The sequence below is a fragment of the Pleuronectes platessa genome, chromosome 17 (assembly GCF_947347685.1).
Source record: "Pleuronectes platessa chromosome 17, fPlePla1.1, whole genome shotgun sequence".
NCBI classification, from domain to species: domain Eukaryota; kingdom Metazoa; phylum Chordata; class Actinopteri; order Pleuronectiformes; family Pleuronectidae; genus Pleuronectes; species Pleuronectes platessa.
In genome coordinates this window covers 6,430,730-6,447,083 of record NC_070642.1, presented here as the reverse complement: position 1 = coordinate 6,447,083, position 16,354 = coordinate 6,430,730, and positions in this window count along the sequence as shown.

Here is a 16,354-nt window from a genome sequence, read left to right as displayed (position 1 = left end):
CACAGGAAGCTGAGTCACTTCCACAGCAAATAAAAGGTCCATTCCTTATTTCTTCCCGAAATTATAAATTTTTCACTTCAGAAATAATGCTGAAAAAAAAAAAAATTACCACAAGGGAAATGCATTGCCCTGGAATCAAGAAAGTCTATAATATTAGTTTTGGAGCTTCTTCCTTCGTGGAAAACATGTCTTCGGAAACCAAACTACTGGCAGCAAGCACGAGACAGTTAGATACGTCACCAAATTAGAGTTTGGAAATATTTTTGTGTACTTCTGATAAGAGAGCCTCGATTTAACTACCAATAAATCAACTTAAAAATATGTTTGCTAACTTAGAAAGATAACTTCAATCGGTAAAAAAGTAGTAATTTAAAGTTTTTGAAAATAAAATTAACAAGTTGTATTGACACAACTATTTCAAATATCTCTGTGTTGTCAACTTAGGTATTTTATACCTAATACAATGAAAACTAAAACAAGGAAGCAGAATAACTGGAAAAAACATTCAGCATAATTACAATATTACAACATTAGAACAATGGCTGTTTGTTAATACGGAGCGCTGAGTCGTCGCCAACTCCAACATCCTGAGACAAAAAAGCCTATATAAACATGTTAATAACATAACATAATTTAATTGTATAACAATATTTTACTGGTACAATGCACCGGCTTCAATCTCCTTGTCCCCCTAACACTGCGCTCACTCAATAATTTGTATCACCAGCCGCCACTGTATTAGAATAACGTGACACACACAACTGCAAACACACAATAAACTGAGATGTGAAGGTTAGTGTTGGCTAATTTTCAGTATCCTTGCTAGTTTGTCTGCTTGTACTTTAAACACAAATATATGGCTTTAGTTACATTTTTACATCCATAATGAATATTTCTGCAAACAACAATTCCTTCCGACTATAATGACTGACCTGTGATTCAACTCTGTGCAGTGGTCAGCTGACAGTCAAGGCGCGAGCAGATTAGCAGCTACACCCGTCAGTCACGAGGCACTTTCTGGTCTCCTGGTCTACAGCTTTGCAAGTTGTTACAGTCCCCTGAAAGTATAAAAGTATATAGTCTTTACAACACTTCACTTTGGTCTATTATTTTACTGTGAGAGTATATGGAATGTGACTTTAACATTACATGGGGACGGTCGTAATCCTGAACGCCAAGAAGATGGGAAATCAGACCTTCCCATTTGAGTAACAGTAAGATGTTTTGTAAGGACACTTTGTTTCTGCCAATATAAAAACCAAGAAAGTCCTATTAAATAATGATTTCCTGTCATTTTCCTCCTGAGCTGAAACAAAACAAATGCCTTCCCCTGTGGATCCCAGCACACAATTCATTTCCATGGGTCAAAGTGAAAAGCACTTTTATTTTGCTGTTACATGTCATCACTCTCGGTGATTGTTCAAATACAGCCATTGAAAAATTACCTGTGTGACCTGGACATCAGTATTTTAAGAAGTTCTGGTTCCACCCTTTGTGCCTTTGTGGCCTTGAGCCTTTATTTAGGCGTGTGCCAGCTTTTGTTGCACAAAAAGTGACAATAACCTTCATTAGTCAACATATCGAAGGTCAGGAAAATCAACCCTCCCTAGGTGAGTTACCGGATTCTCACAGTCCTGCCAACAAACATTCCTTGGAAATAATTTGTATCAAGCGTTGATGTGAGAGGAAAGTGTGTCTTTGTCCACACAACCCCTTTGGCAGCGCTGTTTGTTCATGTCACTTTGGAAATAGTTTAATAACTAAAATACACCACTTATATGCAGGGTCATAAATCCAGTACGACAATAGCTTGCAGTCGTGCCAGTTTTTCCTTCTCCACCATGTGCAGATGTTTTCCAGAGCTAGTGTACGGTGATTTATGATTTAGTTCCACTGCTACCGAAACAGCACAGGCGGATCTTATTGCTTCTTCACAGGTTTCTTTAAGACTTCAAGCTCTCCATAATGCAAACCACAAAATAAAACAGCAATCATTGCAGAGGAAAGAAGTCTCACAAGCTGCTTCCAAAGAGCAGGGTTTGGTTAATTGGCATGGCGAGTCTTCTTATAAAACTTCCCGTGACGCCACAGCTTTGGAAATGACTCTGATCGTTCTCTGGACCAGTGTGAAGCTGCGGCAGACATGATTCAATCCATCCACAAACAAAGAGCCCAGTCACAGGCCAGACTGAGGAAAACTTTCTAAAATTTGTTTTGAAACTACATCTCACTAGCGTGACTTGGCTGTGATCAATTTGTACACGTCTTTGTTCATGTCTGGACCATAACACCCAAACATCAGCAGCCTGATACGTAAACTCAGTTTTAGTCTCCTATTGACAGCCAAAACAGAGTGAACATGGTTTGCATGTTCTAATGCACAGTAACCTGCATGCTAATTGACATGCACACATGAGAATGTGATACGTACAATATATATTTTGTGTCCACAGTTATTCACAGGGTTTAAAGAAGAAGCAGTTTAAAGATTGCTTCCGTCAGTATAATTGATTTTATTAGGTGAATATTGCAAATTCGTTTTAGTTCTAAAACTCCTCTTCGCTTAAGTTCATGTTCTCACGTTAAATGCTTCACTCTCACAGTGAAGACTGGGTTCATGTCCTGCCTCCCACAACTATTCCCTAACCTTATTACCATAATCTGTTGATGTAGAATGAGAACTAGAATTTTAAAAGGAGACAAACACATTAAATTACTGGTTGGTCGCTGTCTGTTCAGTTCCCCCGACCTTTAAATACTGTTTTAGCATTTTTTAAGTGAATTGCTTTGGTTTTATTACCGGCAGCTTTTCTGTTTTGGTTCACTGTCATCTGTCTGGTCAGCATTATCTCCAGCAGAGACAGGAGACTGTTGTTCCCTCTGCTAAGGAGGATATGTTTTCTCCCCTGATCATTTAGTTGCTTTTGTGTTTGTTGACAGGACAAAAGCTATTGAACAGATTTCCATGATACTTGGGGTAAAAGTATCAATCATTCAATCAATCAAATTGTATTTGAATCGCCCATATTCAATTCACAAATCACAATTTGTCTCATAGGAATTTAACATGGTGTGACATCCTCTGTCCTTAACCCTCAAGTATGACAGTACTCGTACAATGCACCTGGTGGACTGTAAGCGCCTTTGAGCATTCAATAGAAATTGTTTTCTAATTGTATATGGTTCATATACTTCCTGGTGTGGGGCGCTGGCCAAATGAGAGTGGTCCTTAAAGTGATATTTCACCCAAAAATTTAAATTCACTCATCATCTACTCATCACTATGCCATGGAGGGGTGGATGAAGTGTTTGAGTCCACAAAACACTTTAGGAGTGTCAGAGGTAAACAGTGTTGCAGCTAAATCCAATACAATTGAAGTCAGTGGGGTCCTCTTCTTCAGACGTAATAAAACAACTGAAAAAAAACAAAATTCCTCTATACTGCTCGTGTGGTGTCATCCAAGTGTCCGCAAGCATCGATGTTCACTCGACAAAGACAGGGAAAAAAACAGCAGACGCACAAGGAAGAAATATAAAAATAAAACAGGATATGATAAGAGTTCAAAAAGTCACTTTAAAGTCATATCATGACAGATATTATGTGATAGTGTTTGTCATGGGTTGAAAGGAGGAGAAAAAGCTGTGAGAATACCTTTAATGGTGTGTTGACATCAACACACACAACAAGTGGTTACATTTACAGGCATGTAGTCAAGTATCTTGGAGAGCCAGATGTTAAACTCTTGACACGATGACGAGAACATTTTACTAATTCATTTTTCCGATGCAGTGGCGGTCAAGTGCATGAAGACTGACTCATGTAAACAGCTTAACCCAAAGTAGACCTTGACTGGAGCGTGGCCAGTGGCCGGGTCACTGCGTGCATGTTTTGTTAGTGTATGTAAAAATAGGCAGATTTCTAGAACGAAAAAAATTTGTATTCAATCTTTCCTGCTGTTGTATCTTTATTTTCAATGATTTACTGAACATTCAGCGGCAGCTGTGGTCTCGCTCTGACATGATGAGAAAGGCGAGAAAAGGGAACATGAGGAATAAAATAGAAAGGAAGCTCAATTTTGCTGTAAACACCCATTTGACAAGCAAACCAGTCCTACCCAAGTTTTACTTTCTTTCAGAATGATGCTGTGTTGTGTCTCTGTTTCTAAGGGTGACCTGACGACCACTGTGAAATGAACTACACTCAGTTACAGGGAAACACATGATGTTTATGATCCAACATTACTCACAACATAACCTCATCTGATTCAAACCTTATGAGGAATCTCTGTCAGTATCCATCCTACAGTGTCATTTTACGGGGTGTCGGCTGACAGTGTGAGACCTGACTAATAGGAATGAACCAGAGGAGCCCCAGCACAACAGTAGACGCTTTAAAAAAGTCACATTGTTAATGTGCCAATTCTATGGTCCACGTTATGCAACAGGCAGAGTATAACTCCATCCAGAAGAGGGGTTTCACCCGGCCTTGCACATTTTAAAAGACTATATAAAACCCAGTCTTGTGGAATAACATCACAGCATTTTTTACATTGCTAAAATCTGGCCTTGAATGTATTGCATGTTTCATACAGAGAAGAGGAATGTGCATTCTTTAAAATCCAGTCTTTGGATTCAGGAGGAGGCTGAGAAAAGTGTTCAGTGCTCAGATGAAATCAACCATCTTAATGTGAAAAATGTCTCCACAGTTTTAAAAATGAATTGCACCCACAAAGCTTGTTAGATTTCTGTAATTCAATTATTCACGGAGAGATAATTAATCCCGGACCAGAGTTTGTAATAACTCTAAGCATTCCTTCATTTTGGCTATGCTTGCATGAACAGGAATGATTTTCAGGGGCTCTTCCAGTCCACAGAGTTCAGATCCTGCCAATGGTTTGTAGTCTCCCAGTAACAGGAAGAACATACAGTTCATGCTCTCAAGTTTTCCTCTCTGCAGTCTGATCGGATCCCATTATAATTCCCATTTAAGCCTTCTAGAATAAGTCCTTTCTGATTCTGATTCTGATTCTGCTTGCCATGAAATTCAAAACTTCCAGTGTTCCTCTTCAGTATTTTTATATACTAGGTCATTTTTATTAAAAGGATGTAAATTTGGTTTAATTGCCTTAAACTATCTCAGCATCTTCCCTCTCGCTTTGTGCTTTCTCGTCTCTCTCTCTCTCGCCTCTCTATTGCTGTTGGAATGAGCCTGCTTAACGCCTAATGCTATACTAATAACTATAATAATAGTGATAATAATAATACAAATACAATGGACCTGAGTAGTTTTTTCTGTAATGTGCTACAAAATAAAACTCTTGTTGTTTGTATTTATCTCCTTGTCTTTGACTATCAATATTTATTTGATAATTCCAGTTTATTCTCTTCTGCCAAGTAGCTATGGTTAAGGCTGGAGTGAGTCTCCAGGAAATCAATGCAAGTCAATATATCGTCCTCTGAAGGGTGTGTGTGTGTGTGTGTGTCCTTTTGTGTGTGTGTGTGGGTGTGTGTGTGTGTGTGTAAAACATTACATTTTAAGTGGAAGGTATGTACATGTAGGTAAGGGTAAGGGTTGCGAAAGTAACAACTATGGTTAATGGTTAAGGCTGGAGGGAGTCTCCAGGAAATCAATGTAAGTCAATATCCTCCGAAGTGTGTGTGTGTGTGTGTGATTGTGTGTGTGTGTGTGTGTGTGTGTGTGTGTGTGTGTGTGTGTGTGTGTGTGTGTGTGTGTGTGTGTGTGTGTGTGGGAGATCAATAACCTAGTGATTATTATGCAGGTCAAAACTTTAAAGGGGAAGGGTCTTTCAGTGTTGGTGTCCCTCTCCTCCTCCTGCCCCTCCAGCAATCACACTCTATCAGCCATCCAACATTCCTCCCCTCCGTGACTCACAGTTCAACATCCCTCTGCCTCAGATTTGTCAGGCGAACACTCGTAGATTTAGCACTGGGCCAATCCACTCAGAGGGATCCAAGAGGCCTGAAACCAGATGTGGAGCTTCTGTTACACAACTTACCATCTCACCATTGTGCGTTTCCACCATGCCAACAAATGCCGCTTAGACCATGAAGCACACTATCCTCAAAATATAAGCTCCCTAATTCATATACACTTATAAAAGCCTTCTCAGCACTTTGTTTTGAACCAGGAGAATCTTTGTTAAGCCTAATTTACAGGGTGGATTCAGGACATGCCTCTCGGTGAACACTATCCGTGTGTATATACAGCTGTTTGCTCTCTGCCGGACTCAATATCAATCGCCATCGCAGACACTATAATGCTCAAAAACATTGCAGTTTGGCAGCAGTAAAGGGAGACACCCTGTAGTAAGTGAACTTTGAATCATAGAACTGAAAAGTATTATTCACTCTTCTCTTTCCAACCCTCCTCTCACTCCTCTCTCCCCCATTTTTCTCAGTAACCCCTAGCTGGTCGGGGCAGATGCCAGAGGTTTCTCTACATTAAAATGTTTGTTTTTTTCCTCTCAACAGTTGCCAAGTGTCTGCTTGTTGTGTGAATGGGTGGATTTCTCTATAGTGTAACATTTCAACCTTGCTATGTAAAGTGCCTTGAGATAACGTATGCTGTGATTTGGCTCTATACAAATAAAAATGAGTTGAACTGAATTGTCTTCGCTTACCAAAGAAAAGAGGAATTCAGAGGGGAGGCATTTGGAAGCTTAAATCATCAGAGATTTTTGAAAAAAGCTAAGGTTATCCTCCTTAGCTGATCCCCCTCCTGCACAGTCGGAGGTGATCAGGATATTCTTGGCAGTCGTGTTAGGAGTCTTCAGGCTGAATATTATGTTTTTGACACATACAGGCTTGGAAATGACCCTAAATTCACAGTTGTTCGGTTCTGAAATCCGTCAGTGAGGGATCAGAGGATGCTCTGGAGCAGGATGTGTGAGGTCTTCTGTGTTATTTTTTAACAAAAAAAAGTTTGGAATAAGAAAGTTTTTTTATGCACGACACGAGAGTTTATTATTGAAATATAAAAGAATTAGTATCAGTATAAATTTACTGAAAACAACTCACTTACATCTAACATTTCAGAGTTTGATAAGGAAGACACAGCAGCACCTCCTCTGCTGATCCCTGCAGATCACACCTACACACATTCACACAGATAAGCAAACATAACACTTCCAATGAACACACACACATTTGTACTTCTATTTTAGTGAGGACATTCATTGGCATTATGCATTCCCTAGCCCCTTACCGTAACCTTAACCTTCACAACGAAATGCCTAACCCAAAGCCAACCTAAACCTAATTATAACCCTAAAACCAAGTCTTAACCCCCAAACAGCCCATTAAAGTTAGGACAGAAAGTTACGACTGGCCCAAATGTCCTCAATCCATAGGTTAGGCTCAAAATGGTCCTCACAAAGATATCCCTACAAGAGCACACACACACAGACACACATACACAAATATACACACACCTTCTCTTATTTCCTGTCATGAAAGATAAGCAAGGGGGTCAAACCAGGCATTCCCACACGACTAGTGTGCCATCATCTGCTTTCACTTACTTCTCACCATCCCATGTCGTGACCCTGGCACAAAGTACAACTGGCCCAGCCGCTCGCTGCGTGGCTCAATCCGGCTTTTTTCCACACTGGATCTCCTTGTTCTATTTGTGCTATGATTCTCTTTTTCAGATTTTATTAATGTTCTTATTTTCTCTCTCTGTCCCACACACAAACACACACACACAAACACACAAAGTGTCCACCCTAAAGCATTAGCTGTTAGGGATTTACTTCACAGCATTTCTTATATAAAATGTCAAGGGGTCGATCTAGTGATTTATTGTAGTGTTCTTCCATGAAGAAAGGTAACTTAAAATAGAGACATAATAAAGGGTGAAGAAATTGAAGAAGCAGAGGCTAAACTATTCTGACTTTTAGTCCCTTTAGTCTCATTAAAGAGAGAAAAGGGGAAAGACATGCAGCAAACAGTGCAAACGGTGAACTGGGACCTAATACTGCAGCCATGTTTTTGCCCAAAACATTCACCTATTCACTTTTTCAACAAATTGAATTGCAGAAATGTTCTCCCCACAAATAAGACAACCATAAAAATGATGGACAATTAATACAGGGCACTGATATAAGATAGTGATGTTTGTAGTTAGTTTTTTTGCTGAATGAAACCAACTGCTTTTAGCCCCTGCAGGGCTGAGATGCAATGTTGTGGGTTTGAGCACGATGAGGTCATCAGTTTAATTATCAGGCCATCATGCGAGGGATGTTTTCATTATTTGACCGGTGGGACTGGTCAAAAACGCGTTCCAGTGCTTCAGTTAATTTTTTATTCCCCTGGTTGTTATGTCATTGTCAACTGATCTGTATGCGGAGAGCCGGCACCAAAAAACACTCATGCAGTTTCTACCTCAAGCAAATCCTCTAAAACATCAGGACCAACTGTTAACAATTACAACAACCACAAATATTTGAAAAGCAAAAGTGGACTGGGGATCCAACCTCAACTTGAAGTCATACTCTGGTCAACAAGTCACGTTTTGGAACATCTTACTGAGCATGTTAATCCATAACAGCTATTGCACAAAAACTAAATGAAAAATAAAAAATTCCACTTGGGGGCAGTGCAGCAGTCCGTCTTTAAAGACAACACATCACGCTTTCATCTTAAGAAGTTAGTAATTTGTACATAAAGCAGACTCCTAGAGCATTAGCGATATTATAAATTGTTGTGAGACTAAAATACCCAAACTGTAAAGTTCTGTACCATATAACCAGCTAATGACTTAAGTAAAAATTAGTTTAGAGTCAAAAAAGCACTCTCTCATACTAAGGGAGATTTCACTGGACCTTCTGACCTTTCAGTCTCTGCACTTTCCAGACCAACAGACCAAAATTGAGTCTGACCATCAGAGGTGGTCTCGGTCTGGATCAAACTGAACCATGGCTTTAGGCATCAACACGAAGGCAATGCACACTGCACAATGTTGATATGTCCTCCTCATGCTCCTCAGCCCTGGTCTCAGATTGTAACTTAACTCTGCAAACAGTTCTGTAAGCACAGTGGGGCACATGCAGAGTTAAGGCAGGGAAACTCCTCTGTGAATGTTGCTATGTTGTTATCCTCCAGTGTCGGACACATCCATCAACTGCTTTTGTACAAATCTTTTTATAAACCAACTTGTGGAAAGAATTGGTCAAATATGATGAGCTGCGAACAGCACCACCCCGAAAACAGAAACATGAGGCGGGGATTGATTGTAGAAAACTGGCAGCTGGATCTTCTTTCTGGATGCTGCCTTGAACAATGAATCATGATGGGAAAATGTTTTAAATCACTGAAAATATATAAAATCTGCTTGAATATGAATATGATTTAATTAAATGCATCTATAACTAAACTAGTTTAAAAAATATAGTGACCCATTTAAATGATAAATGTATTAATAAACTCATACACATGTTCTGATTGTCTTCTATTGATACGAAAGTAAACTTTGTAAACCCACTTCTGAGCAGGAGCAATCATCCCACTGTCAAATCAATCATATTTCTTATTTCATCGATGATTTTTGCATCAGCAATTCTACAGCTTTACGTATGGTAGCCTGCTGTAATGTTGGTTTATGGGTGTTTGATTATTGAGACCAAAGTAATTTCACAACCTCATCCCGGAGGTATTGGTGATCTGCTTCATCTGGAGTACACATGACTATGTTCATTCATGGCCCAATAGAAAATATCCTGTCCTTGAGGGAAGCATCCATCATGACATTATGACATTTTTATCATCTGTGTAATGTGGGTAGATGTTGTGTAAGCTGGAGAAAAACTGTCATGGTTTTTCCTGCCAAGAGAAGAGGCAGGCTAACTACTAATAAAGTGAATCAGTCATGACTTCAATTATTAAATCCTGAATCTAGTTATTCTATTAAATCGCTGTGTATTGCTACTGCTGCATAACCAACATGAAGATTAACACAGTAATGTTGCAGATTCAGCATCAAACTTAATTTCTTCATTCATCCAGCTGTCTCCAGATACAGAAAGAAACACAAATGTTGCTTCAGATTCTAAAAAAGTTACCTTCCTAGGCCTGACTCATCATTTTCCGCTAATGAGTATGCTAAATGTCATCTATCACCACCATTCACCCAGCAAAGAAACATGTTATGCAAATAACTACTTAATTGGATTTGTAACCATGGAGATACAATTTAAATACTAGTCAGCAACCAATCAACGGCTCCCATCCGAGGTCAATACAAACCCGCTGACTGCAACAAACACCTCTACGTATATCAACACAGTCAGATTTATAGATCCCTGAGGCTTCTAAGTAACAATCATTTTCCTAGGTGAAATTGTTTGCGCACAAGCTTGTGTTCAAACCCAAAAGCTATTTAATTCACAATGATATAAATCAGAAAACAGCAGATCTATCATTTGATTTGAAAAAATGTCACTTAAAGTATATAAACTATGGGGCACAGTTGGTTTTACCAAAGCAGAAACTTGCAGGAAGCCTGTTTCGTTGATTCTGTATTTTGGATTTGTCTGCTTTCATTTTAGATTTGTCATTAGAAGTGTGGGATAGATTAACAAAAGGTTTCTGTATCTGCTACTCTCGTTGACCTGAACTCCCCTTTTCCTTACTTCTCTGAGCAGCATGAAGAGAATTATAACTTCCTTTCCCAACAAACCAGCCAGGGCTGCTTTAATTGGTTCTGCACACAGAAACCAACACAAGTACATGATCCAAAAATGATTTCCACACACACATACTGTTTTTTCTTTATTTTCCATCCGATGTTTATTACAGTCATGTGGTAGAATTTCTCTCTGCAGCAGAAGGAAATATGTGCAACAGGATAAGTGTTCTCTTGTTCATGTGGGCATACGTCCAGTTTACCTGAGGGCTTATTGCAACAATTACAGAAGCCTGTGTCTTAAACAATGTGGAGGATGTATGGTAACTCTTCTAAGACTGTTGAAAATGCACATTGCTCAAACAGGCTGTCATAACAGTTAGATCCAGAATGATTTCTTATTTTGGGACGGGCTGTGAGAGGAAGCCTTCTCAGTCCCCATTTTTCCTCCAGATGTGGGAACTGTTTTTTGTGTTGAACGTGTTTACATACAGCTGCATTATACATTCGACCAAAGGATTGAAATCCTCAAATACAAAATGCATCAAAAGAGGGTCTTTTCAGCTGCCTCCTTCAGGAAAGTCAAGTGAAACACACGCAAAATTGTTAACACTTCCTGGGTTTTCGGTCACACTGTCCTTATACCTCCTTTATGATGCACATGTGGAGAATTTCAACAATGTCATATGGTAAACCACCCTTACATGTGGCCAAGGGGTAACATAAAAGGATAATCCACTAAATGTACAAATGGATATTGGTTTACCTATCATGAGGAGCACCACCCAGCCTGTAGGACATCATCTGTGGCTGGGGAGGAAGCTTTCTGAAGAAGATAATCCCAACTACGTAATCCTTGTTTATACCTGACCCCTGGACACAGACATGCAAGACCCTCACTTCTCCTGCTTATATAGACAAGACGCCTGCATGTTTTGCTTCTCATTTCGAACAAATCTTATTCATCTTTTACTGTTTGCATTTGGTGTATTCGGTTCTTTAGATCCGTTTTTGGTCACTTTATGTCTCTTTAGTTGTATTTCAGATCTGAAGTAATTTTGTGTCCCTTTATATCGTTTTGCATCTCTTATTATTTTTAAAGTGTCTATTTGTGGTTATTTGTTATCGTAGTCTTATTGTAGTCATGTTTATTGTTTTTTGTTTTACATCTCTCTGAAGTTATTTAGGTGACATTTGCAGGTGAGGCTTGGGGCTGAATTGCTCACACTGGACATGATCTACAATAAAACTCTTCCAGACCGCTTTGCGAATTTCCCTGTATTTGAATGAAATGTAGTTTATATTCTGCAGCTATAATATGAAGGAAACAAACATCTACTCAAACAAACATGGGATTGGATTTGTTTGCCAGCTACTTTGGCAGCTAATATTAAAAGAAAAAAAATAACACTATTTCATTGTACTTACAATATATCTAGAAAAAACCTACAAATAAACCTATACCTTATAATTGTACATTTTGTGTAATCTTGCTGACTAAAAATCAAATGTATACAAAAACACATAAACTCCATGGCAGAGGGAACCATTTTGTGTATTGAGGGGTTGTATACGTTCTTTATCATCCTATACAAATGTGAGAGTGTTTACCCTCCAAACCTAGCTTCACGTAAATCATGGCCGTTTTATGGAAGCAAAAGATAGAGGCCTTCCACTGAGGGCACACCCCTAACTAAACCGTCTATACCGTAGTTTCACTGCGCATTCCAAAGTGGGGGGTTGTGCTTTTGCAAAAAAATACAGAAGAGATCAGAGCAGAACATTTGATTAAAATTGTATTCACATGAATGAAACCATATATTTGAGGTAATCATAAAACAAAAGGATGACTTATTAAAAAGCATTTTGAGTCTAACCCATGACCAATGGCTCATTTCCTCACTTAACTGCACAGAAAGAAAACTGATGCCATCTACTGCTGAGCTCCAGTCTCTTGTTGCGTGTGAGAACATTGTGTACTTTTTAAACATGCAGTATACAGATAGAGGGTTCTCTGTGCATTAGAGATATATGATGTACTGTAGAGCCATCGGTATCGTCTGTGCCCCTCCAGATATATATTTTTTTAATGTACGCTGACTCTTGGCCTCATGCTGAGCCTCTTGAAATGCAGCCATCTGCAACTCACAAGGAAGGACTCACTGGGCATGTTGGATGAGACTGCTCCAGAATTTCAGACTGGAAAAAGCTGTTGCGTGAGGAATGTATTAGAGGCTCACAGGGACCTTCAGTCTTTTTAAGTATCCTTGCCTGTGTGCGGTAGGCGAACTGTCAGTGTCCAAATGTGGACACAAAAACGAAGGAAAGTACGGATGACTTGTCACCACTTCCTGCCAATGTCCAGGAATGAAGCAAAATATAATGAATATGAACGCTGCCATGTTGCAGCGAAGACGTGATTTGGACTCTGCATAGCAACGATTGAGGGAATGGAGCTGGGTGTGTTGTTACACATGCTCAAACAACTGTGAGTCAGTCTCAGCTGTCATGAAATTTCACCCTGTTGTTATGGCATCAAATATCAAATTAAAACCAAACTTACTGAAAAAAAAATACACTTATCTGTGATAAGAACTACAAATTTCTTTAAGACAAATTTCGAGTTGAATATGAATGTCGGGGGTGTGGTCCCTTGGATGCCACCACACGAGCAGATTTGAGGTCAGTCGTGTTTTTTTTTTCTGTTGTTTTATTACGTCTGAAGAAGAGGTTACTTTGGCTGAAACACTGTTTACCCCTGAGACAAACACTTCACCCACCCCTTCATTGGCATAGTGGTGAGTAAATAATGGGTGAACAATCCCTTTAAGTCTTATCTCTGGTCAACAAATAGATGAAAGGTACATGATGGCATGATCAAGTGTTCTGTACTAGACTGCTACCATCTAGTGGCTACAATAAAAAACTGCAAATGGATGACTCATTCATTTGGAGCGTGTGACTCATGTCCACTTCCTCAGTTAATGGTGTTTATCTGCTTGTAATTTACCTGTTTTATCCAGACAGCTTCTCACAATAAACCCAGTTCACAGTTTTATATGTGAAAGATACAAAGCTTTTATGACATGTCTCATCCTTTGCAGCTTCTGTCGCGTCAGGATAAGTTGGAGGGAGAATGAGCTGAAGAAGTCTGGCATATTTCTTCAGTCAGATATAATCAACACGTGGAAGTAAGATGGAGTGTGGTAACATTTTCCACTGAACTCATCTGAGAATAATTAAACTGTGATTAGTGAGAGAAGACTGGTCAAAATACGCATGAGATTGCATTATAATGATCAGTGCATAAACATGGAGCCTTTTGAAATGCGATTCTCAGCAGGGCTTTTAGCTGATTCTCATAACGGAGATTTACCAATCGAATGTATGCCTCTAAAAATTTAAATAAAAAAAACAGAACATTGTTCACCATCATCTCAAGTAGAGGACTGGTCATTAATATGTCACACAAGTGTCAAATAGAAGAAAGAATAAAACTCAAGTGGCTGCCTGACTCATTCTAACCAAGCTACAAAAGCAGATAAACAAGATTCTCTCCTATATTTAATATACTTATCAGTTGAGTAAATCCATAACAAAAACACAAGTCAAAGTAGAAAAGTACAGCGCACGGTCCACTGTGTCATGGTATAGGTGCAGTTGATAATTTGAATATTCACATTCTCCTCATTCCCTTTAGGTGAGTCAGCTCCAGCACTCCAGCTGGAGCATCAAGAAGAAGCATGAACCTGCTGAGGGAGTAAATGCACCAGACACCACACTGAATCACTGCTTAGGGCTTACCGTTTGAGTGTTGGTGGAAGATGACCCTGTACATCCTGCATGAATGTCCACATGTAGCGTGTTGCTTTACAAACTCGGAAGGTTGAAGTATCTTATGCTTCTTAGATGCTATAAACAATTTTCACTGTTAAAAAGGAGGAGAAGAACCACAGAGTTATTTTTAGACCCCAGCTGGAGAGGCAGAACAAGAAGTGCAAGCTGCATCTTATAGCAGGAACAATGGGGTAAGCGGATTTTTAAGACAAATAATGAAAACAACTGGCTGCAAGTGGATCTAGAGACTTAGGATTCTTACATATCACACACTGTACTATTTGCAGACTATCAACACAGACTGAAACCAAACTTAAACAGACCTGATTTGACTTGGTCCCTACTGCACTACTATACGTGTGTGTGTATGTGTTGGTGTTTAAACATTGTACTTTCTCTTGAATGGTGAAGACACCCCAGAGAATCTGTCCCACCCCATTTGTGTCTGTGAATCACCACTGTGTTTCATGCTCGCTCAGCTGTGACATAGTCTCCTCAATGTCCCCCATCATCTGGACCACAGATGAGAACTGTACTTCTTGGAATAGAAGAAACCTGATAAACGGTATTTTATTTGACTGGAATCTGGGCAGGGAGAGGAAGTATCATGTGATGTACAAGATGAAGTAAAAAAAAAAAAAAAAAATAGTGATTGAGTCCATAAATGTACAAGATATGCCGAAAGTCTTGTGGATCTGGCAGCTGTTGTGAGTAACTGGAAGGCAAAGGAGTGTGGGAAGTTTCCCTGGTGGCTACACAAGGGGCTCACAACAAGACATGAGAAACACAGTGGGTCTGGAAAGAACTGAAGCCTGGGAAATACAGACATCGTGACAACAAAGATTCATTTTCATTTGAAGTTGAATTATGTTGCATAGATTTATAGATTTAAAAAACACACAACTGATTTTCTGCATAATAGTCAAATTGTTTAGTGGTGCTGCAGCAGGAAGGATGACACCATTCAAGTGGACTTATATAATATGATATAATATTGTTCCTTTCATAGGGAGTCACATATCAAACCCTTCAAGAGGTACTGTGGTCCTTTTACAAAAGACAGCAGAATATCACAGAAAAAGGCTAAGCCATGCAATAGAAATCACTAATTAGAGGTAGCCATATACTCTCATTATGATTTATGTTATAAACATGAGAAGTAATTTCTTTATAAACTGTCTTTATTTGAGATCTGTTAGCACATAAGGGAAACATTGTTTTTTCTTTGGTAAAGCAGGTTAAGAATTAATCTGAGGTTCCTCTTACAGTTTTAGTAGCATTGGGGTTATGAGGTCAGTGAAGCTGACTAATCATTGAGAAGGATTTGATTAACAAAAATCCACCTACTAAATCCATAAATGTCTGTCTGTATGTAGAACGTATGAATGGTAAACTGTTCATCTTATCGACTGCTTGCTTGGCCTGTGTCTTGTTAATGGTTCAGTGAAGTCCAGCGTCACATTGAGTGCCATTTGGACACGTGATATGTTCAATATTAACGTCATTTGAATAGGCAAGTGACCAGTACTCTAGCAGTGAGTGGGGGAAGGGCGATGTGCCTACAGTATGGTTAACAACTGGGTCAAACCACAGGTTAAACTTAGATTATTTTTACTTCATCATATTAGATGGACACAGACATTCACAGGGGTTGCAGGTGCTGATCTCAGTCATGAAATCACATGTACAGAGTTACTTCCACTCTTTCAACATCTCAACAAAGTCAATGATTGTGTCGGTTACTAGTGCAGAACTCTGAAATAGTCGACATGTAATGTATGAAAAAATATCTGCAGTTAAGTCAATCATCTTTCATGATGATACATAATAGGAGGACAGGCAGTAAATCTAAATATGGATTGATTTAAAAAAGTT